General features: G+C 43.9%; 1 long non-coding RNA gene across 1 annotated transcript in view; it reads left to right on the top strand.

Moving 5' to 3' along the window:
* The first annotated feature begins 372 nt into the window (after positions 1-372).
* The window catches only part of LOC149871919 (uncharacterized), a 71,606-nt gene continuing 47,601 nt past the window's right edge, over positions 373-24,377 (top strand). The window contains exon 1 of the long non-coding RNA XR_016440562.1: positions 373-508. This is a non-coding gene — a long non-coding RNA (uncharacterized LOC149871919). The remainder of the gene's footprint in view (positions 509-24,377) is intronic.

The raw sequence follows: 24,377 nt of genomic DNA, 5'->3' as shown, positions 1-24,377 counted from the left end.
TCCAGGAATAAATCTGAAATATAAAAAAGTTTAGGCATGGATATGGCCCTTCTGTGCCTAAGCACTCAATATGAAAGACTCTGAGCATGTTCATAAGCCCTGGGGTAGCCATTATAAGAACATTGCTGTCTGAAATGGAGGTACCAAATGAGTTTTGTGGCTGCTGGTAGAAGGCCAATTTGAATCATTCTTTGGACTGTGTCCTATTTAGACAGCTACAGAACCATTTTGAATCCTGCCCCACCTGGATCCTGGCCAGGTTTCTTAAATCAGACTCCCTTGAGCCAGCCCTTTTTCCAGTCATTCTGCATCCATCCAGAGACAAACCAAAAGCAATTGTTCATTAGACTGGGAATATTGTGTATTCTCTCTGCAGAACAGAGAACACACAAGGAAGAAAAATAAGAGCACTGTGCTGTACTGTGAAGTAATTTGCTTTCCTGTGTCCTTGGCATTGGAAAGTACTGCTGTGGTCCTCACTCCCCAAGTCCATTTGTATCATTGAAAGGTAAAGCACTCTTTACTGATATTTCTTCTGCTTCTGTGGTCTGTATTGCATGTTACTTACTGTCATGACAACAATGTTTATAGGCACAATTGCCTGCTAGAGCAAGTAGTGCTTATCACTAAGGAATTTTATACATGAATCCCAGCAAAGCTACTTAAAATGGTATGTGTGCTGAAGTTCACATGCCATGATTCATGGGCACCTGACTGTTTTTCCACATCCTCCTAGTGCTGCAATGAATGTTAGGCTATCATCATATCATTTTAAAAGTTTCACTTTGTTTCCTTCTTGATTCAGTACTTCAGTAAAAAAAAACCAAACATAGGCCACGTTTACAAGCTTCACTTTCTTTATACAAATAAAACCTTTCTACCAATCATCTAAAACAAACAAAGAAAAAATTAAGCACATTGCTATTCTTGTGATATTGGGCATGCAGAGGTGTGTACAGGCAGTCTTCAGACTTACGACACAATTGGTTCCTGAAAACTGCATCTTGAGTCAAAACGTCGTAACTCAGAACCAATTTTCCCATAGGAACAATGTTATAAATGGGGGATTGGTTCCTGAACCAAGGTCTGATACCCTATTTTCACCAAAAATAACCCAGAATTTTGTACTCCATCAATTATACATGAGTAATATAGCTACATTAATGTATTTATATTGAAAATAGCAACCATACTGATTTGGAAGGACTTTTTTGAGGTGACTTGCTGGACTTTTTGAAGGGTTCTTGGCTGGAGTCTTCTCAGGAGTCCTGGCTGCAGGTTTTCTGCAGTCTTGCCTGCTTTCTTAAAGAAAGCGTCCAAGGAAGTTTGGACAAATGTTCTCCAGGGGGATGGGACATGCAGCGAACTTGTTCACTGGCATGGCGTGGTGTTTGAGCAAGTGTCGTAAAGTCAAAACTGACATCAGAAAGTTGAAACAGTGTCAATTTATAAACGTTGTAAGTGCCATTCACTGTAACTCAAAACATCTTAAGTTGAGGACTGCCGGTATTAAAATGGGAGTAAGCTTGGCTTCAGGCTTAAGTTTGAAGCTTAGAGCAAAATTGTGGAGCCCTTAATAGCTTGATCAGCACTTCTTCAAGGGAATAGGCCAATTATGAACATTTTCTAATACCTGGTACTCTTTGGGACTATTTTTATGGGTAACTAATACCCACTTTAATGATTTGGATTGTAATAGTGCTGCTAATTGTTGACAGAGGGATTACATTCAGACTGGAAGCACATCAGAAAAAATTGAACCAATCCTGAATCACTTCATTTCAAGTTCAGTCTAGTATCTAGACATCAGATGGCGCACACAACAGAAAGCAATTGAATTTACTCATCTCAGACTGGTTCAGCAAATCACTAATGTCAGTTAACATAATGGTCCAAATAGTTTTAATGAAAGAAAAAGTGAATTGTAAAAATGAAATCATTTTCCCCTCTTCCAGATTCTTGGCTACCACTCTGTATGACATCTCAATACAATGTATAGAGTTTATGGAGCTGAACAACATCTTTAGAATAAAAAAAAAATCATTGAAACTATTAACAATAATGACATGTATTTTTTATCTACTAAAAACATTCTTTTCCAAGTAAAACATTTACTAAAAGCTCTTGTAGTAAATGAAAAAATTAATTTTCAAATAAAAACTTCAATAATGTATTTGTTAAAATGTACGCAAATACTTTATTAAAAATAAAACACCTATTAAATTTCACACTTGTGATCTTTTATTTTTGGAATGGTTCCAATAATTTATCAATATATATGACTTGATAAATAATCAAGAATATTAGTAGAGTTATAGCATTCTGTTAACCTAACAGATTCTTTCTGTGTCTATTGTAACTTGAGTTAATTGGAGATGAGAAAGCTCATAAATAACAATTGAATAATTGCCCCTTCTTAGGTTGACAAAACTATACCATAGTAATTAAAGTCAAACAGTATGGTATTGAAAGCCAACCAATTTGTTATTATTAAACCAATAACAAATTTCTCCATAAAAAGCTGAAAATAATCTGTACTGCCTTAATAAATTAGAAAAGTAAGATTTTTATTTATTTATTTATTGGTGCACAATTTTCCTGTAAAATTGTGTTTTTGACAGCTTAGAATTCTACATTGCTTGGTGCATACTACACATTTTTTGTCTGACGTGAAATGAGAAACAGATATCAAAGCCAAGCCAGTCTAAAGGAGCTTTGATCTTTTATGTTAGATATGACCTGAAACAAGGAAACTAAATTGATTTTTCCCCTGTGTATGACTAAATGACAACCTCTGCCAGGTGGTAGAGATTGATTCTTCAGTTCTGAATGGCAGTGTAATAGCAGCACTTCACTGCCAGGTGGAAATACTCTGGAAGGGTCCAGTAACATTTAAAAGATAGAAGATAAAATTAAGCTTTTCTGCAGACCCACAGAGGATTACTTGGTACAGGAATGATGAATTTGTACTTCACAAAAAAACAACAAAATCCCAGACTATGTCAGAATCATTAAACTAGGCATGATAACGATCATTTTATGAAGCTGCAGTTCTCAAAAGCAGATTAACACAAGTAAAATATTACTTAATGAAGTTATAAATTAACTCTTTTGATGAATTTTGGTGATCCTGAATTTAAAATTTTGTGTCCACAAAAATTACAGCTATTTTTTAATGATTTACATTTACTTCATTTATTTTTACTTAGACTAGTTAGGTGACATAAAAGTCCAGTTCTGGAAAAGGGGTCAGGGCACTGGCAGCAGGCAAACTGGGAAGTGGTCATCTCTAATACTGAAGGGGGTTTATATCATGGAGGAACTCTCCAAGCCAGTTTGTTCCCAGATACTGCCAAATACATGCCAGTCTAACACTTTATTTTCCACTAATTAGTTCTACAGGAAACCAACACAAGTGACAACATTTGGATGGTGATAGAAACTTCCCTCAACTTCATTCTCATGTGGTGTTTGATTAAAACATGTATGGCAATGTAACTAAGGAAAGAATTACTAGTTGGGCAATTAACCCAGATCTGCAGGACTCAATTCACTGCACAGGCCTGCTCAGGAAGTGTTTATTTATGAAAATAAAATTATAGCTAGAAATTCCTGACTTTGTAAGATAAGGTGAGTTCTGTACAGCAATGCCATTGCTAGTTTGGCTGGGGGGTGGGGTTAATCACCTTTCCTTTTTAGTCTGAAGCAGTGGTTTATCTTAGGCAGGATATAATTTCATTAGGAATCCCTGGGGTTTATATCAAGTTCTAAATGTTGCCTCTGTTCTGGTGTGAAAGAAGAGAGATATTTATGGAAGCACACATGGGTTTAAGAATAGATGGCTATGCAAAAGTTATTATTCTGGCTTGTTCCGTGGAAAACCTTCAAATCAGAGGCAAGCACTGGTTAATAACTGAACTTATCAACATACATGTCAAAACTAATCTCTTTTTCCATACCAAACATGGGATAAGCATGTATTTGTTCAACAGTGTTAGCTATTCTGAGCATAAATCTCAGCTTGGTTTTGAATTACGTGTGGAAGGTAACAGTTTTACAAAACACAGAATTTTTCATAATACATACATCTGTGCCAATCCTGCAGGCCCAGAAACTGGCACAAGAAGCAAGAGAAAGTCCCCACTTTCACATAGAAAATCGTAGAGGTTAGGGTCACAAGTCAATGGGTTAAAGGGAGGGAACAGGTAAAAGGTAAAGAAAAATCAACACTGTGTAGGCTTACCATATTTCTAGTTTCGAAAAAAAGGACACCTGTGGAGAGGGGGGTGGGGAAAAAAGGAGGTGTATGGTTTTAGGAGAGAGATGATATGCCTGTGCCCTGTCCCTGCCACTCACTCCCAAGCCACAGTCCCCAACCTTGCTGGTGCCTCTCACACCCAACCCACAGCCCTCCCCATCCCTGCTAATACCTCTCACTCCTAACCCTCAGCCCTCCAACCCCCCCTCATTCCTGCCAGTGCCCCTCAGTCCTGACCTACAACCCCGTACCCCCCACGGCCCTGCTTTCGATGCAGCTCCCTGCTGCTCCCGAATGATCAACTCTGTGTGGCAGGGCACTAGGATGTTGTTTAAGAGAACAAAGAGCCTGAGAGGTTGCTTGCAGATGTCAGGGGGAGAGTTAATGAGGGACTCATCCGACCAGAAGAGGGCTATATAAGCTCAGAGCCTGCATGGGTCAGGTAATTTCTATCCCAGCAACAACAGGTGGTGGAAGGCCAGGGCTAATGGGGCCTAGCCCTCCCAAACTACTTTTGCAGCGGCCAGCAACAGCAGCAGCACCATGTCACTGCTGTCCCACGGCGCCACCACCCACAGCACCCCAGCACTGTGCCCGGTGCCCCCAGCACGCACTCCTCTGCTGCCGCCACATACCGCACCAGCACACGCCAGCCCTGCAACAGCCCTGCAGGAGGGAGGGACGGGGGCTAGTCCCCCCATATAATATTTTCTCCTGCAGTCTATGCCAGCAACTACAAAGTGAGGAACTCCTAGGTGCCGGGCAGCAGAGCTCCTAGACAGATTTGGATGGAGTGAAACAACTCTGCAGGCCTGGAAACAGAGGCAAGTTCCCTGGGCAGAGAAAGACTGGTTTGCAGACAAGTGACTTTTGTTTTACATTAGCCCCTAGAGGGTTTAAGGGGCCTACCAGTGGTCCATGTGCCCAGGGAAGGGCTGAGCCAGGACCAGAGGGTCCAAAAGCCCAAGCGGGGGTGAGTATATAGGGTATAGCTCCAAGCTGGAAGGAATACCTGCTGGGAGATAAGGAAGGTTTGCTTTCTTAAAGGGACAGAGGTTTCCTTCTCCTGTATGTGTCTCTGTTACAGCCCAGGGGCTTATGGCTTAGATTACTGTTTAACCTGCGGTTTGGGTTGGGACAAAGGGCAGTATTGGAGTTTCCATTAGTGCCTGTGAGGCATGCAACTGCCTTGAGCCATGCTGGAGGCAGGCTAAAGGCCTGTGCTATTACTGAGCCCAGAAAGGGGCAGAGTGAAGGAGCACAACGAGAAGCACAGCCCCACAGGGGCCCAGGGCCCAGCAAGCAGGGGCCAGGCATCCAGTGACTGAGGGTGATCAAGTGAAGCTAGTGCCTTGAAGCCAGGTCTGACACAGTCGGCCTAGGCTAGAAGGCCTAGTGAGACTAAAGGGGCAGATGCTGAGGAAGCTGTGGCCCCAACAGAGGGAACAATGTTACCATAACACCAGCGAGGCATTGGGCACGGTGTAGGGAAGGATTTGGAGCCACACAATTAACCCATAAGGCTTAAGGTGCCCTGAGCGGCACAGTTATGGAGCGAGGCCCAGCGAGGGGGGCCTGAGGACCAGTAAAGACTAGTGGGGTGCCAGGGAACCTTAACAGGGATTCAGGAAAATTGGGGCCATGCAAAGGCCCTTGGGCAGCCTCCCTATTTATGTATTCCATCAAGCCATGGCAGATGAGACAGGAACGTACCCTAAGGGCAGAGTGGGCATGGTTGCAAAGCCACCAGGGGGTGTCATGGCCACCCCTGGCATCCCAAACTCCCACAAAATGGCCAAATGATTGCAAATAGTTTAAAAGCAATCAGAATTTTCAAATGAGTTTAATTACATGCTGGATGACACCTTTGAGAGAGAGGAGAGAGATCTGCATGCTACATGACAAAACATGAATCAAAGTGATGCCCCTAATAGCCAATGGTCTTCTTTATGTACTTAGAACGTAATGAACAATAAAGACAAACAGTTTTAAAAAACAAGATTTATTTTTAAAAGTTTGAAATAAGTTTACTGTTTAAAAATGAGGATCAATTTTAGGAAACAATCACAGAAATCTTAGTTCAGAGCACTATTAACAGCAAATACAGGCATCAATGCACATACACACTTGCAGAATATCTTTGTCCCTAAAACTTTTTCAACTGTCCCTTCAGTTTTAAATCATTCCAGCATGGTACAGTGTTTCCTGGTGATTACTAGCATTTAACATTGACAACTATTCTAAGTCTAATATAAAATTATTAATTCTAATATCCTGTTCATGACTGTGGTGCATTAGTTGAAAAATCTGCATTAGTACATGTATTATGAGCTCCCTCTGTGTGTCACCACAACCTAATTACTAGCATTTTCACCTTTGCTTCAGATAGCCATGGATCCAACTCTTCCCTTAAATATGGATTTATATTCTACTGTGACAAAGCAGTTCTGTTACATGTTAAAAATGCTGAGCTTCACTTTCCTCTGATTTAGACTTGTTATTTGGTTGACTTCAGAAACTGGATTACTTCATTGCTACTAGCATAAATGAAAGAAATCTCAACCCTGCTGTTCTTTACATCAGACATTAAAGAGAAGACCCCTTCTGACATTCTCTTTAATGTCAGGCTGATCAGAAGTTAATAATCCCATAACATTAATGAAGAGATCCCAGGATAACCCAGTGCCCCGACCAGTAACCCCTCTCACTGAAACAGATTCTAATTAGGGCATTGTAAACCTGAATTGAAATATGACAAGGCCTAGGAACAAAACAGATTTCTGGCTTCTGAGGTTCATGTTCATAGCCTGGTGTAACATACCAGGAATAAATTGACCCTGGGTCTTTAGCTAAAACTTGGACTCATATTAGATCACTAATAACACATCCTATTTTATCATGGATATTGTACGAAACCCAGTGCCATGTCTATAGGGAAAAAGCTCCAAATGACTTAAATAGGCTTTGATTCGGGACCTAATTGAAAAGCTAGCAACCTACATGACAGTGGCCATGTCTACATGAGTTGTTTATTACAGAGCTGACTACACTTGCAGTCCTATTAGGCTTCAGTAAACTAATTAACTCCTCCATAACTTGGTGCTTGTGACTAGATACAAGTACTACCCTATGGTGGCATTCTTTAGTGCACAGCAATGCACATCTAGATGCTGACAGGGCTGGTTGGGGCACAAGGATTCTTCACTGTGGGGGCTGCCTGGCAGCTAGCTCCACACTGGAACACCCCTTTGTGCCCTAGGCCTCTATTTCCTAAAAAAAAGGCATACTTGATATTTATATTTCAGCTCCTGTGTATACTAGACCCTACGGGCTTTTTTATATGTGCAAGCAGCGCAGTGCCGGGTGCTTTGAAAAGCACCCGGCACCGCAATGTGTGCAGTTGTATAAGTGGCAAAATGCATGTCAGCATAAAGAAAATGGTGGCGGTGCACTTTTAAACTAAAGCACCTCAGAGGCAGCACACTGCACATCAGCTCGCGTGTGCAGCAGACTCAATTAATCACATCTGCTCTGAAGCGGCAGATCTCCAGCACATTGCAACACAAAAAGGTACGTGTATAAGTGCCCTGTGTGTATTATGCAGGAACGGAGAACAATTTCTGTTGCTAAAGAGTGTGAAACTACTGAAACATCTAATTTTTCCATTATTTCATAGTTTCATAGTTTCTAGGGTCGGAAGGGACGTGAGCAGATCATCTAGTCCAACCCCCTGCCATGGCAGGAAAAAGTACTGGGGTCAAATGACTCCAGCAAGATGTTCATCTAACCTACTCTTAAACACCACCAGGGTAGGAGCCTGCACCACTTCTCTTGGAAGTTGGTTCCAGACCCTAGCCGCCCTGACCGTGAAGTAACACCTCCTGATATCTAACCTAAACCTATCCTCTGCCAGCTTGTGACCATTATTCCTGGTCACTCCTGGCGGTACTCAGGGGAACAATGACTCCCCCAATGCCTACTGATCCCCCCTGACTAGTTTATAACAGGCCACCAGATCCCCCCTCAGCCTTCTCTTTTGGAGGCTGAACAGGTTCAGGTCCCGTAGCCTCTCCTCATAGGGCCTGCCCTGCTGTCCCCTGATCATGCGAGTGGCCCTCCTCTGGACCCTCTCCATGCTGTCCACATCCCTCTTGAACTGTGGTGCCCAGAACTGGACGCAGTACTCCAGCTGTGGCCTGACCACTGCCGTGTAGAGGGGGAGGATCACCTCTTTGGACCTGCTCGAGATGCATCTGCGGATGCATGCCAAGGTGCGGTTGGCCTTCCTGACTGCCCCTCCACACTGCCGGCCCATGTTCATCTTGGAGTCAATGATGACCCCCAGATCCTTTTTCGCCTCCGTGCTGACAAGAGGGGAGTTCCCTAACCTGTAGGTATGGTGCCGGTTGTTCCTCCCCAGGTGCATCACCTTGCACTTGTCTGTGTTGAAACCCATCCTATTCTCGTCCGCCCACCCTTGTAACCTGTCTAGGTCTGATTGTAGCCTGTTGCATCCTTCTAGTGTGCCCACGTCCCCCCACATCTTAGTGTCATCAGGAAATTTGAACAGGGTGCTTTTTACCCCCTCGTCCAAATCACTGATGAAAATGTTGAACAGTGCAGGCCCGAGGACTGAGCCCTGCAGAACCCCATTGCCCACGTCCTTCCAGGCTGAGAAGGACCCATCCACTACCACCCTCTGGGTGCAGCCCACCAGCCAGTTGGCGACCCATTTGACTGTGTGGGTGTCTACACCACAGCCCCCCAGTTTCTTAATGAGAACAGGGTGAGAGACAGTGTCAAAAGCCTTCCAGAAGTCCAGGAAGACTATATCCACTGCTACTCCTGCGTCTAATGATCTGGTGATCTAATCGTAAAAGGCCACCAGGTTGGTCTGACAGGACCTGCCACTGATGAACCCGTGTTGGTTGCCCCAAGCATGCAGTCCCCTGCTGGCCCCTCCTGGATGTGTGCCAGCATAATTTTCTCAAACAGCTTGCCTAGGATCGAGGTAAGACTAACCGACCTATAGTTTCCCGGGTCATCCTTCCTGCCTTTCTTGAAAATGGGAACCACGTTGGCCCTCTTCCAGTCCTCCGGTACCTCACCAGAGTACCATGAGTGCTCGTAAAGCCGTGCCAGGGGACTTGCAATGACCTCAGCCAGTTCCTTTAGAACTCTAGGGTGGAGATCATCCGGGCCAGCTGACTTGAATACGTCCAACCCCTCCAGAAGCTCCCTAACTAAATCCTCGCTAACCCGTGGCCCAGGTGTGCCTCCCCTGGGGCCCAAGGGGGGCCCAGCAGGGAGGTGGCTGTTCCGGTCCTTACTTAGGAAGACAGAGGCAAAGAAATCGTTAAACATGTTAGCTTTGCCATCTGGTGTGACGACCAAGTTTCCCAACGCATTCTGCAAGGGCCTCACATTACCCGGGACCTTCTTTTTACCCCCTATTTATTTAAAAAAGGACTTCTTGTTGTCCTTAATCTGGGAAGCTAGTCCCAGTTCCATCTCTGCCTTGGCCTTCTTAACTACCCCCCTACATCCCCGAGCAACTACAGAATAGTCCTCCCTGGTGATGACCTCTTCTTTCCATTGGGTGTAAGCCTCCTTTTTAGCAAGGAGACATTCCCGGATGCTTTTGGTGAGCCATGGAGGCTTGTGTGCTCTCCTGCTCCCTTTGATCCTCATTGGGATTACCTTCCTTTGGGATTACCTTCCTTTGTAGCAGGCCACATATTTTGGAGAAGATTGAGATATTTGAGGCACATCAAACAGTTTGAAAATATTTCTCTCTCTGCAGGTTTGGGAGTTGGCAGTAGGATTTGTATAATTTTTAAGGCATGAGTTGACAAATTAATTCAAAGTAGTATCATTTCATTTATTCCCATGATAAAAAGTGTGTTTACTACTTGCTTATGCTATAACCTGCCACATGCATTCCATTGTGTTGTCCAAGTGAAGTTGGTAGGTTCTTCAAGTCTGATATACAGACCACTTCCTGGACATTTTCAGAATAAAGTATTTTGAGAATTAGAGTAGGAGTATTGTTTTGGAAAAGGAGGGGATTCCAGAAGAGCATCTGTCTCTTACCAAGTTCTTTGCTGAAAAACCAAGTCAAAGAATCGCTGGTTTAAAGCATTAGCCATGACAGCTTTAGAGAGATCTACATCCACACATAAATAAAAATACACATTCAAAATCAGCAAAATGAGATCTTAGGTTCTGGGCACATCTACGTGAGATGCTTTACTTAAGATTAAAGCAAATTACTGGCAGTAAGTGTTACCATCTATATGTGCAGATGCATACCATGCAGTAATTTGCTCTAATTGTAAGTAAATTTGCTACCTGCAAATACAAGTAGCAAATTTACTTGAAAGTATTTATTGCACAGTACAACACGTGTAGACAGCCAACCAGGAGAAAATGTGCTCCCAGTCAGCCAGGCAGCAGGGGCAAGAGATTGCTCTCTGCCCCCAGGAGCTATCTGCTGCCAGGGCAGTCTCTGCCACCAGAGCCCAGGTGAGGCCAATGTCCCCCTGCCCCGGTAGCAGGGAGTTGCCAGCCCCTGCTTCACAATTGCAATTCTTATGTCCCAAGCCCCCCTCCGCAATCATGGGGGCTGGGAGATTCTTATACCTTCTAGCCCCCACTCTGTAATCATGGAGCAGGGGCTGGGAGCTCCCCCTGCCCCAGCAGCAGAGATATTGTTCCTGATTGGACTCCAGTGGTGGTGCCAGCCCTGGCAGCTCCCAAGGGCAGGGGTCAATCTCCCAACCCTTGCCAGAAGACAACTGTCTCCTGGCCTCTTGCTGCCTGCCAGCCCAAGAACTAGCACCCAGGGGAAGCCTAGAGCTCCCACTGGCTGCTGCAGGGCCGGGGGGGCAGAAGTAGACTGCTGCCATGAGCAGCAAATCTACTCCCATTTCCCGGCACATGTCCATGCCTGCTTGGGGTGGGTTTACTCTAGAGTAAATTACACTAGAATAAACCCACCCTGGTGCATTTGCATGGGTAGACACATCCTCTCTGTTATAATCCCAGAGAAGTCTTAGTCCCTAAAGTTGTTCTTTATGTTGTTCTCTACTGATTGACTCTGGGAGTAACAATAATGAACTTCAGAAGGCACAGTGCGGGATTCTATTCTCCTGGCTTAGCTGCATTGCCAAAGGGTTGATGGGGAGAGTTGAAAGAGAATAATATTGTAATAATATTATTAATAAGTTCAAAAGTATTTAGGCAATCTCTTGCTCTTGTTTAGCAAAAGCTCTCAAGGCTCTGCCTCAGCCACAAACTGTTGGCTTGCTCATACTTTTCTGTTTGTTCTTGCCATTTTATAGTGTATCCTTGGGGCATTACATAAACCATGAGGGGTTTTTTGCATATAGACTTGTTCTAGAGAAACAGTATTTGTTTGCTTCACAGAGATTTATGTATATTTTTTTCTGCAGTTCAAGTTCAAGTGAGCTTAAGAAAATCAAAATGAAACTCAGTCAGAACTGTGTTCCCCCTGATTCAGTTGTACTAACAGGCTAGATACAGCACATTTCACAGTTAAAATGGAAATATCATTCATTGAGGGATGAAGTAGGCAGATTTGTATAAAGTAACTGGCAAAACCATTGTCCAAAACTGCTAATCATGTCCTTTTTGAGGCTTAGGCAAACTCAGAAATCATTTCTATTTTTTATTTTTGAACTAAATAAATATCTCCTCTTTCTCTCTGTCTCTGAGATAAACAGTGGAAATAAAATTTCCATGAGAAAGTCTGTTCTTGCGAATCCCTATGTTCTCATAAAAAATGCATAACAACATACCAAAAATTAAAAGTGCCTCGATAATTCCTAAATACAAGTCAAAAACTCCTACTCAGCATGAACACTTACCAAGTTACAGCACAAAATGGTCCCTTAGAGAAAATCCTAAAAAGCAAAAAATGAAGAATTGGGGGGAAGGGAACCTACTGTTTTGTGTCCCTTCCTCCCTTCTCCCTCTGTTTTTTGTTGTTTTCTTTTCTTCCCCCTTCTGTAGTGACTGAGTGACAGGGCTGGTTCTATGTGGGGCTGGTTTAAGTAACTGATGGGTTGGGCTAGGATAGGTAGCCTTATAAAAAGACAACCCCTAGCAAACTGTGGAAGCAACAAACAGAGGGCAGCAAATAGGAAAGGAGTTTGCCCAGGGAATTCACCCAGGAGGGAGCCAAGGAGCAAGACACTCTGTGCATGCAAATGTGTGTGGGTGGGAGTGTGGGCAAGGACCCTGGTGGAGGCATTTGTTGTGCAGGTTCTTGTCATCTATACAGCATAGGTGTGCTCCAAGGAGCAAGGGAGGCATACATGGAGTCTGGGTCAGCTGTTGTGACCTGCATGGGATATGTCATGATCATGTTCATCCTAGAGGATCCTGCACGTGGGCTGATGTCTGCCCTGCAGGACAAGATTCACAGGTTGGATGTGCAGGAATCTATGCTGCGTTATATCTGGAACCAAGAAGATTACTTGGACAAGAGTTATGAGAGCTTGGTACTGGAGGAGCCAAAGGGCAATGAGAAGTAGCAGCATATGACTACTGAAAGAAGGAGGGCTCCCTGAACTGAAGAGGAGTAAATTGAAGTCTGCAACTGCTTTCAAGCACTATGCAATGGAACTGATGAGGAAGAGGCAGAGAAGAGGACATCTGCAGGCATGAGGAAAAGGGAGCAGCAGCAAAGTAAATTTAGTTGCAGAAAAGTTGCAGCACAGTACATTTAGATTGGATATCCAGAAGAACTTCTTTACTGTGAAAATAGTGAGGCAGTGAAATAGACTGCCTAGAGAAGCTGTGGACTCTCCATCACTGGAAATATTCAAGAAGACTTTGGACAGACATGGGGATGATCTAGTCCTGGCTATGCCTATTTTCCACCATGGGTATTTCCCATGCTTCTGGGCTTTGCTGGTCGCTCCTGCCCTACTTTCCGCCACCCTCCCTATTTTATGCTATATGTGTCAGGGTGTTTTTAAGCCTCCCCAGAGGCATTGGGTGTTGGCTACAGCTTTGTCTGGGGACTTCAAGTTGCGTGTGCTGAATCTCCTGCTAGGAGATAAACTGTAGGTTCTGAGCTACAGGGTCTTGCCCCTTCACTCAGGGTCAGACCAATCATCATATCTGAGGTCAAGAAGGAACTTTACCCCCTGGTCAGATTCGTATGGACTGTGGGGGGTTTTGCCTTTCTCCGTAGATGGGTGCTTGGACCTCTACCCAGGACCTCTTGAGCATATTTTGACAACATTTTATAGAAGCAGGACATTGTCTACCATGGCTCCCCTGCTTTACCTGTGGCAGATTAGGGTGTTAAGTCTATGTTGGGTCAGGGTTGAGGGTGGATTTATGTAGAGTTTAGATTATGTTTGTATAGAATGGTTTGGGTAGGGATGATCCTGCCCCTGGAAAGGGATTGAACTAGATAACCTCTGATGGGGTACTTCTCTGTGTTTATTACTATATGAGATGTACCTCAATGGAGATTGGTAAAAATGTTTCATCTAGGCATGGGACTAGATTTAGGCTTTGGAGCTGAACACTTGAATTTTGAATTTGGATATGCATCCAGATTTGCACCTTTGGCCTAGTTCTACTTTCATTGGATCCTCAGGGAAACAGGAGGGCATCAGCAAATAATGGGAACATGGAAGTTTCCTGTCAAACTATAAAGGATCATATGAAGATGAATTTGTGGCAAACAATAAACTTGCCCTCTGCTATAGATGTTGCCACGTAGGGTTCTGTATAGTGCTCAGTTACCACCCTCCTTGCTTCAAAGGTAACTATAATTTTAACCTCTTTTCACTAGACACACCACCACACACCTCCTTTGACCTCGTGAAAGCCTTTGACACTGTCAGCCAAGAAGACCTATGGAGGAACCTTCTGAAGTATGGATGCCCATCAAAATTCCTCACCATTCTTTGCCTGTTTCATGATGGCATGCAAGCAGTGGTCCTCAATAGAAGATCTATCACAGATCCTTTTGAGGACCACTGTTAACGTCAAAATTAAGCAAGGCCGCATCAGCGCTCCAACACTCTTCTCAATATTCCTTACAATGATGCTACATCTGAGCACCAACAAGCTTCTAGTTGGAATGGAACTAAACTACCAAATGGATGATAAACTGTTTAATCTCAGCTGACTCCAAGCCAAAACCAAGACCACCCAGACCTCAATCACTGAGTTCCAGTATGCTAATGGTGCTGGAGTGTGTGCTTACTCAGAAGCAGACCTTCAGGCAATCATCAATGTTTTTACCAAGGCATACAAGAAAATGGGACTGATGCTTAACATTCAGAAGATGAAGGTCCTCCGTCAACAAGTTCTTAATAAGCAGTTGCTAGTGCTAGTAATTCAGATTCACAGTAAGACTCTGAAGAACACTGAGTATTCTTGTACCTTGGAAACAGTCTCTCACAGAAGGCTGACATCAGTGAAATCCAACATTGCCTGAAGAGTGCATCTTTCAGACACCTGAGGAAAATGAGTATCACAACATCAGATCCAAAACCAAGCTCATGGTTTATCAAGCAGTCATGATCCCCACCTTATTGTAAACAACTGAGACATGGACAATATACAGGAGACACCTCAAGTCCCTGGAGAAGTACCATCAATTCTTCTGGTGAAAGATCCTTCAAATCCAGTGGGTAGACAGACACACTGACATTAGCATCCTCTTGCAAGCAAATACCATGGGCACTGAGGTGGTAATCATCCAGCATCAACTGTGCTGGACCAGCTACATGATACAGATGTCTGACTCCAGATTCCTAAAGCAAGTTTTATTCCTCCAGCTCAGTCAAGGCATACACTCAAGAGGAGGGCAGAGAATCCACTTTAAGGACATCCTCAAGGCTGACTTGAAAAATGAAACGTCAATATCAACTCATAGGAGACTAACACCCAGGACTGCCTAAGATGGAGGAAGAGTCTACTGCAAGAATCTCAGTACTTTGAAACCTTATGATGCCAACAGGAGACAGAAAAGTGGGAGCAGCAGAAACAGCATCATGGACAGAATCAAGAATCCAGAGCTACCCACTCCACATGGAAACACATGCCCAAGTTGCAACAGAGTCTGTCAATCCTGGATTAGCCTTGTCAGCCATCTTCAGACTCACAGATAAAACAATCATGGGTCAATCATTCTGGACTGTGAGAGATTGCCGTGATGAGACACACCACCAGCTTCCATCCTAACTGCACCATCCAATCCATCATCTACATAACTGTTATCTGCTCTGATACCACTGACCAGGATGCACACCTTGGATCTGGAGCAGGAATTCCTTTGCTTACAATACAAACCCCACACCATAACCATTCAGATCAACAGAACCATGTTCAAGCTCCATTCTGACCTACTGTGGTACCAGCCTGTGACAGGGAACCCTAGCTCTGTAACTAGAGAGCAGTGCAGCCCCTGTAAGGGGCAGAGTCTTTATAGCACAGGCAGCCAGCAGAGCGGGGGTTGAAGGACAGCCCTGTAGTCAGGTCAGCTGACTGGGGGGGCATCACATGACCAGAAGAGGGCTCTGGCCAAACCTACATAAACCCTGGGATTGAGCCAGTCAAGAAGGCCAGCCCTGAGAGTCATGGAGTGTAGTGCTTGGGGCAGCAGCACAGTGGGACCCTTGAATCTACAGTGGGGCTGGAAGAAAGCAGTTCTGCAGGCCTGAGAACAAGAAATAGCTACCCTGGGCAGAAATAAAGAGAGATACTTGTTTTGCAGGCAAGTGGCCTTTATTTTATATTAAACCCAGCAAGGATTTGGGTGTCTAACAGGAGGCTGAAGTCCTTTAATTTAAGTTGTTCTTGTGGCTTAGGTTTGGGACTAAGGAGGTAACTTGAAGGTCCTGTTCTAGGGGTGCATGATTGTCTTGAGCCTGGAGCAAGGCAGCAGTGGGGGCCAGGGACCCAGCACCTGAGAGGGGCAAAACCAGGGCTGGGGCCCAGAGGCCAGGCCTACAACAGTGGGCCTCTGCTGTGGGACCAGCCAGAGTAGAGGGAAGTGTGAGGGAGAGAAGGAGCCTGCAGGCTCCGGGGCTCCCCACCCAAGCGGGAACCCGCGAGTCATGTGCTCACAGGCCCAAGATGTGTGGGAAAGGGAGGGGCCGGTACTCCGGGGGCCAGCATAAAAGAGAGGCCGGGGATGACCAGGAAGGGGGCGGAACCGGAAGAAGGCAGCAACAGAGCTGAAGCCGGCCGGAGCACGTTGCAGCAGATGCGAGCAGCTTTCAATTGTGGTAGGAGGCTTTGGCGAAAGGGAAAGCCCCAGCGGGGCTTTTGAGTCCAGGCATCTATCCCTGCAGGGCTTCGGACTGTTGTCTTGACCAGCCAGGAGCGGCCGGGACTCGGCAGGAGCCGAGCACCTTATAAACTCTAGTATAAGGGCACTCTCTGACTGTGGCTACCGTAGTCCCTGTAATAGGGGCACAGCTCAAGAGTGAGCCCTAACTGTGACCAAGGGAGGTCGACTAAACCCTCACAGGGGGCTCTTGGGGAGCCAAAGAGGGGGTTCAAACCCCACGGGGGGGGCAAGTTTGTATCGGAGGATGACTGCAGGTGGCGGGAGTAGCCGCTCCGACCGAGAGAACCGTCGTGAGCACAGTGCCGGTTTTGATTTGCATCTTTCTTTTGTGGCCTGCCTGAGTGACGGGCAGAGACATCGCTGGACCGGACAGTTGGCCACCACCCAGTGGAACGGGTGAGGGTGTAGGAGTGGCGGAGCCCTCATCAACGCGGGACCCGCGGGACGCTGGGGAGTCTCATATTTGGACGACACGCACCGGACCATCAGAACGAACTCTATTAACATCAAAGTCATGGCAGGCGAGGCAAGCGCGTGAAAAACCCCCAACCACAGGTGAGCGGAGCCTTGGCACCCAGTAAGTGGCCCCGACGCAGGGAGGCGTTCGAGGCCTTACCCCGACAGGGAGGAAGCCAGGAAGACTAAAACCCCAACAAAGGCAGGAAGGCCTGAAGTGGCCTGGAGATGTGGCCTGAAGTAGTCACCTGTTTGGTGACTCAAAACACCTGTGAGGCATGGGGTGTGGTTTAGGGAAGAAATGGAGCCACGCAATTAGCCCCTAAGGCATGGACCCCTGACACCTGGGGATCATTAATGTAAGATCAGGACAGCCTCCAGTGCTTTAATAACCATTTATACCAAGGTGTGGTGGATGAAAAAAGGGTGGATTTCCCCGAGAGGAGGGTGTAAGGAATTTGCTTAGCCTCTAGGACTTTATGGTCACCCCTGCAGATGGCACCCTGTTATACAGCCCTATGATGATAACAATAGAATCCCTCTTGTCTCCAACAGCCCCCGGTTTGAACATCTTGGATCCATCATTAATGACCTGCAACCCCTCCTGAAAAAATGATGATTATCTCAAGGAAGCCTTGGAGACAAGCCTGTCTTACCTTACAGGCAGCCCCCAACCTCAAATGACATCTCTCCAGAAACAGAGTATCTAGCTCCTATATTCACCATGGCACCAGGTATCATTCCAGACCCAGATGCCAGCTGTGCCCCCTCATCAACTTGGATCACATCATCACTAGACCAAACCAGAGGGATTATAACATTTGGGGTTCATTCACCTGCTTCTCTACCAATGTCATCTGTGCTGTCATCTGCTTACTATGCTGCTCTGCTATCTACATTGGCTAGATGGGGGTGATCCCTACACAAAAGAATGAGAATGAGTAGACACCAATCTGACATCAATTCCAGAAAGATACTGAAGTGGCAGAATACTTTAATCTCCATGGATATTCCATCACTGATCCCCAAAGAGCTGTTCTTAAACAGCAAAACTTAAAAAAAAAACTTGAATTCAAAATTGCAGAACAAGGCATCATGGACAGACCAGGTTGTATTAAATATGGTGTCAACAAAGACTGTGGATTCTTACCCCATTATCTGTTCTAGCTTCTATAACACTTATGTCCCTCAGTGGATTAACTACTTTGTTTATCCTATTTGATTTCTTCAACCCATCGTCACCTTTCTCAGCAGTGCCTCCTTCCCCTATCCTGTCCCCCCTCTTCCACCATCATTTGAATTTAAATAATTTTATTCCTCCATATTTAATACCCCCTGCTCTCTGCAAGTCCATTCATAGTATCTAGTGTAGGCTGTCACCTACAAAAGCTTTTGCATTTCTGAATGAGGTGCTACCCTACCCTATCTTCTTCCTAACCTTCCCATTACTACCCTAAGCTGACTTCAGACATGAAGCAATAGCTATTGCTTCATATGTTCAGTGTGTTTATATTTGTTATGAAATAGATTCATTCCTATTATGGAATATGACAAGTTCTTTTCTTTCATTTCATTGTAGTTGGCTATAAAATACCATTAATGCTTAAAACATTAGGGCTTTCTGTGGTAAAGGAATTACTCTGAAGTTAGAGAAGCATTGCCTGTCTCTCTGGAATGCCAATACAGTGCACAAGCAGGAGTGTAGGTAGTTATGTCCCCTGGTGCTGGCCAGTTTGTATTCCATAGTCAGATTACAAATTAGAGCCTTTTGTATTAATAAACTAAAGCCAAAATTACTATACTTTTTCCTGCCATGGTCAGACAGCCACTGCATTCTTCTTTTAGTTCATTCTCTCAGAACTGAATACCAGCTCTTATAGCCTCATCTGTTTTCGTTAGTGATGCAATACAATTACCTGACAAAAGGGAATGTGGACATAAACTACAATATTGACGTAGATTCAGACAATTTATCACAATATAATACAATAAACTTACCAGTTGGAATTGGTCAGTTTAGAGAAAATGGCAATCAATTCATATTTTGTCTCAAAGCAGCAACTAATTTCAAAGTTTTGAAGGATGTAGGCCAGTATTTTCAAAGCTGGGTATTTAGGGTTAAATAACTACATCCATATTTAAGTATTAAATAAGGGGCTATTTTTTTTTTTCAAAGGTATTAAGCAAGCACTCCCAGTTGCATTTGAAGTTTTCATGCTCACTTCTGCCCAGCTTTTTACTGATCATGGGTGCTAAATTCTCAATTGAGCTCTAAATGAATGATTCAAAGATTATTGCCAGGAAAATCAGTAATTTTAAATGAAGCAACCATTTAACTTTTAAGATGGAGCAAAATGATATGGGAGAGGAAGTTGACTGTCATCAGTCTTAATAAAAGTTTGGTAGGGATTATAATAGGACACCAGGGTGATAGTCCCTGTTCTTATTAATAGTATCCTAACTGACAACAAGTCAGGGCCTTAGTTTTATGTCAGTTCTAAGCAATTTGTGTGATTACTGTGTTCCCATTATTATTATCATGAACTTATATGTTACTTTGGTTCATTATGGTTATGACTGCCATTTTTTTCCATTCTGATTAATTTTACCCAGCCCACAGGGACTGGTTCTCACTCTTGCATGGGAAAGGAGCCATAAGGCAGGTATCTATACAATTCAGAAATCCACTAAAGCTCATCATCCTGTCAGAATGTATAAAGAGGCCTTAAGATAAATGAGAACCAGATCATCTGATTGTGCAATGTGATGGACCAGGAATGTGTAAAAAGTGTAGGGATGGGTAATGTGAACAAGAAAGTAACATCTGAGAACCATAAGGCAGACAATACCTCTGTACTGGAAGGTTCCTACTTTTTTCTCTTTACCATGAGTCAATATAAAAAGCAAGCAATTACGTCAAGTATTAGTTATGGTCCAAAACACAATTCCGTTGTCCTAATGACATCACAGACATTTAGGACTTGTCAGCATGTCCCCTGTGCTGAGCCTCAGACTGGGACTGACAAGTGATCCCTGCCCAGTTGCTCCTCCTTAGGATGATACACCAAACCTCCAAAATTAAGCAATGTAGTGGCTTAGAATATATCAGATCGTGTAACCCAGCACTACTCTCAGGTTCTCTGTCTGGCATGTGCTTCTTGGTGCACCTTCAAGGTCACCCTAACTAGCAGGGCTGTGCGAAATTTCACCGGCAATTTTGTTTCAATGCTGTTTTGACCTATTTTGAGCTCAAAACAGCGAAATCGAAATGAAACAGAGAGCTTTGAAACAGCCTCACAACAAAATGAGGCAAGTTGAAACATTTTGAAATTTTCTAAACGTTTCGAGTTTCGAAGCTCAAGCTGGCTTGCCTGCAGGGAAACAGAAACTAAAGTAAAGAGAGGGAGGAGGAAGCGGGGTGGGGAGGACTGCTCTCATTATTGACTGTGTAGCTGGCCAGCGACTGTCATCCTTTCCTGAGGTCTCTTCCAATCCCAGTGCTCTGGGGGAGGGATGGAAAAACTGCATAAAAAGCGGCATTATTTTGCCTGTCAGCAGCAAGAGGTGCGGGGTCCCAGAACCCAGACTCCGCCTACACCTATCTCTTGACAGCTGGCAGCCTTCTTGGTCTCAGCAGGGCCTAACAGGCCTGCAGTTTTCACCCCCCTGTGCCCCAAGACAGACACAGTCAGTTTCACAAGCACCCATATCATGAGTTTTGCCTGTCAGCAGCCAGAGGTTCAAGGCCCCAGAAGCCCCTGCTTCTATCTCCTTGAAAGCTGGCAGGCTTCATGGCCTTAGCAGGGGCTAGCATGCCTGCAGTTTTGACCCTGCTGTGGCTTAACACATACACGTGACATGAATTTTTTGCTTTCAAACCTTGAGGTGCAGTTTCTCTGAAACCCCTGAATCTCTCTCCTTGAAACTCAGCAGGCTTCATGCACTCAGAAGGGGCTACCATTTCTACAAGTTTCATCCAAATCAGACCAAAAATGACAATGTTATAGGCTGTTTTGAGCTTCCCCATTATAGCCTCTGGGCAAAACAGCGAAACTGTTTCGATTAAACAAAACAGAACAGCGGTTTCAAATCAAAACAAAATTTGAAATGAAACGCTGTTCCATCGACATGCAAGTTGAAATGGAACAGGACCATTTCGCACAGGCCTACTAACCAGTCACCTGAGTTTTGGCAGGTGCTAAATGGAAGTGGGTGGACAGGGCTTACCTCTCAACAATAATCCTGGGCTAAGCACAGAGACAGTGAAGATGTGGCCTAAGAGTATTTTTTTAAATCTATATAGAGACAATATTTGAAAATAAAAGACATCCGGTGCTCTGCTAATAATTAAATAAAGCACATAAAAAAGATAAAAATGAGTTCTGCTTTCCATGTGCTGTTTGGTGCGCAAGCAGTTCCAAATTGGCTCTTTTTTTTTTCTGGTCTTGCAGACATTTCTGTGAGAGAAGAAAAAAAAGGAATTAGTCTCAGAGGCCAAGAGCAAGTCATCTGCAAAGCCCATTTTAATGATGGAATGCAGCTTGTTGTTCATTCACTTTTTGTATGGGTTCTGCTTCTTTTCACCAAGGTAAACATCTCAGGAATGTCAGGATTGAATATCCAAAATGTCATTTCTAACCATTGCCTACAAATCTGACTGCTTTGTTTATCACAAAGCGACTAAAATGAGCAGCATGTTTGTCAAAGCTGGTAATATGAGTGCAGTATCTCGCATATTTAGTGCAGGTCTGGTCAAGATGACTATTCCTCATGCAGCGTCCTTGAAGACTCCCCTTCCCCTATTTCCCCTTTTTAAATTCTCCTCATCTAACATTTTTAATCTCAAAACCATCAACTCATCTCCCAGATCACATTTTTTATGGAAAAGGCAGATTTGTAATTATTCTTTAAACCACTCAAACTTTGCACACAATTATCATAAAACACACAACTGAAGAGATGCAAAAGACCCTGTATAACAAGTTGCCTCCTCATCCCAAAAATGTAATTATCCCCTTGCCCACAGGAAAGCTTAGAAAAACAGATATGTTTTACAGCATATCCTGTGGGACGCCAACTCATTGATAAAAGAAGATTCTGCCTATAATGATTTAATTTTGTCAATAAGAATTTTGTGTGCATGATAACCACTGGGTAGGAGAAAAGTGACCTAAGGCATTCTCTGCCTTCTCTAACTGTTCTAGGCATTGTGATTTTTTTTCAAGAGAGATAATGCTGGTACTACTCACTCTGATAATAAAATAATAAATAGTAATACTACTACTACCACTAAACAGGACTCTCACTGACAGCACAGACTGATACCAGGTCACATCATCCACAGGTGACTGGTAAGGGGATATGGGGGGGCACGTGCTGCAGTTTTTTTGATGCGTGGGCAGGCAGCATGTTGGGGGAAGGGGCACTAAGCCATGACATAGAAGTACAGGAGTAGATATGGGGCTTTTGGCCTGCCCCCGGCCGCCCCAGACTCAGGAGACACCCCTGACATCATCTCTAACAGGGAAAACTCACTGTCTTATGCCAGCTATAGACAGAATGAAAGAAAAAAGAAAAAGCTCACATCCCCTCCAACCCCCAAGCCCAGCTATTCATTATTTTTAGCTCTAACAGACTTGTTTTTAATGTCTAGGTTGCCACATGGTTCTCTTAAATCACCCTTAAATCTTACTTTTGTTGCTATAATGATGTAAGCACACTTAAAGCAGCAGTTGCCCTTATAGCAATACAAAAACACTTATATTAGTGTAACTTATCTTGAGTCAAGAACCAAAACAAACAATGCAAGTATAAAGCATTTTACTTGTTAAACTACATCTGTTAGGACTTTTACCAACATAATGATGTTGCTAAAAAATCACACCACTGGCCAATATTGAAATCATAGACCAGTGCCAACATGTCCTAAATCACCTTTATATATTATCTCTGATTAATTGAGCAGTAACCAAGAATAATAAGCATTGAACTTTGCCTTGGTAACTCAGTCCCCACAGTTGTCAGAACTGATATACAGTATTTCTAGAGCCAAGTTACACACAGGTATATATGCCACCGCTGTAACCAACTTGAGTTTATCAAGAAGCCAGAGAAGAAAAATGTAAACAGTTCTGAAGAAATTAAAGCTTAGAAATGAGTTTATCAAGTAAACCATGTAGCAAGTAAATTACAATAGTCTAATCTCTTCAGGTTATTAGAACGTGAACCAACACCTATAAAATAGGACAATGTGCTTCATTCAATGTATGCCCTTTTCAAGATATTACCAAAAGACCTTCTATTTTTTCAGAATGGTCATTAAATTCAAGATCTGGTTCATTCAAGGGATTTGTACAATGTACACAGTTTTTCTCCTTAATCCCAGCTATTCTCATTACCTTTTTAATGTAACCAGGTACCTGACTGAAATTAACAGCAGTTGTACATCTAAATACCTTGGAAGATCTGAGAAGTGACTTGCTTGGGTCACACAACAAGTCTATATTGACACAGGGATTTGAACCTGGGACTTCCAACCCAGCCCGCTTACTGCTGAACCAGCTCTGCTATTATAGGACTGTATGAAAGCTGTTGAGTGGCTCAGAAGTTTGATGGTTTCAGCCTAAGTACTAGTGAACAAATTACAATTTTTTATAAAACTACCAGTTACATTTTATCACAGCATCATGCTCACCATCTGTTTCCCTAGAAAGACTTAGGCTGTGGATGCACGTTGCATTTGTAGTGCTATAAACACCCATGTAGCCCTCAAAAGGTGAATGTGCTTATCAGCAGTGCCACAAAATGGGAGGATTTGCCACAAAAATGAGAAGGGCAGCAAACTGTGAGGCAGCCAGCACTGCCCCAGTCACCAGCAATGTGCTACCCTCCAGAGGAGACTGACAGCCTGCCCAGTCTTCCCTTCCCTTGCAGGGATGAGAGCAGGCTGTCAGTGACTGTGCTCCATGACAGCTCCCTTGGGGCAAGGGGATGGAAGAAGCAGCCCCTATTGCCTCCTTGCTGGACAGCGTACTTTTTCAGTGACTGTGTAGCACTCCAGCCAGGTGTCTCTGAACATGCATACACTCTAATTTGTGTAGTGCTACAAAGCAGAGGCAGTTGTTTTGAATGTACGTCCAAGGCCTTAGGCAGACTACACTTTGGCCTTTATGACTGACCATCTGTACTTTCCAAAATAAAATTCATTTAAAAAGCCTATAAGAAAGCATTGACAAATATAGACAAGATTCATTGCTCTACATAGAACCAGCAAAGGGATTGTGAGCTGCTTAAGTCCCACTTAATCTTTATTTTAGA

Source organism: Crocodylus siamensis, chromosome 2, assembly GCF_052110815.1.
Source record: "Crocodylus siamensis isolate JL-2025a chromosome 2, ASM5211081v1, whole genome shotgun sequence".
Classification (NCBI taxonomy): Eukaryota; Metazoa; Chordata; order Crocodylia; family Crocodylidae; genus Crocodylus; species Crocodylus siamensis.
Note: the sequence above shows the minus strand (reverse complement) of the source record. Positions and strands in the feature narration are given on the sequence as shown.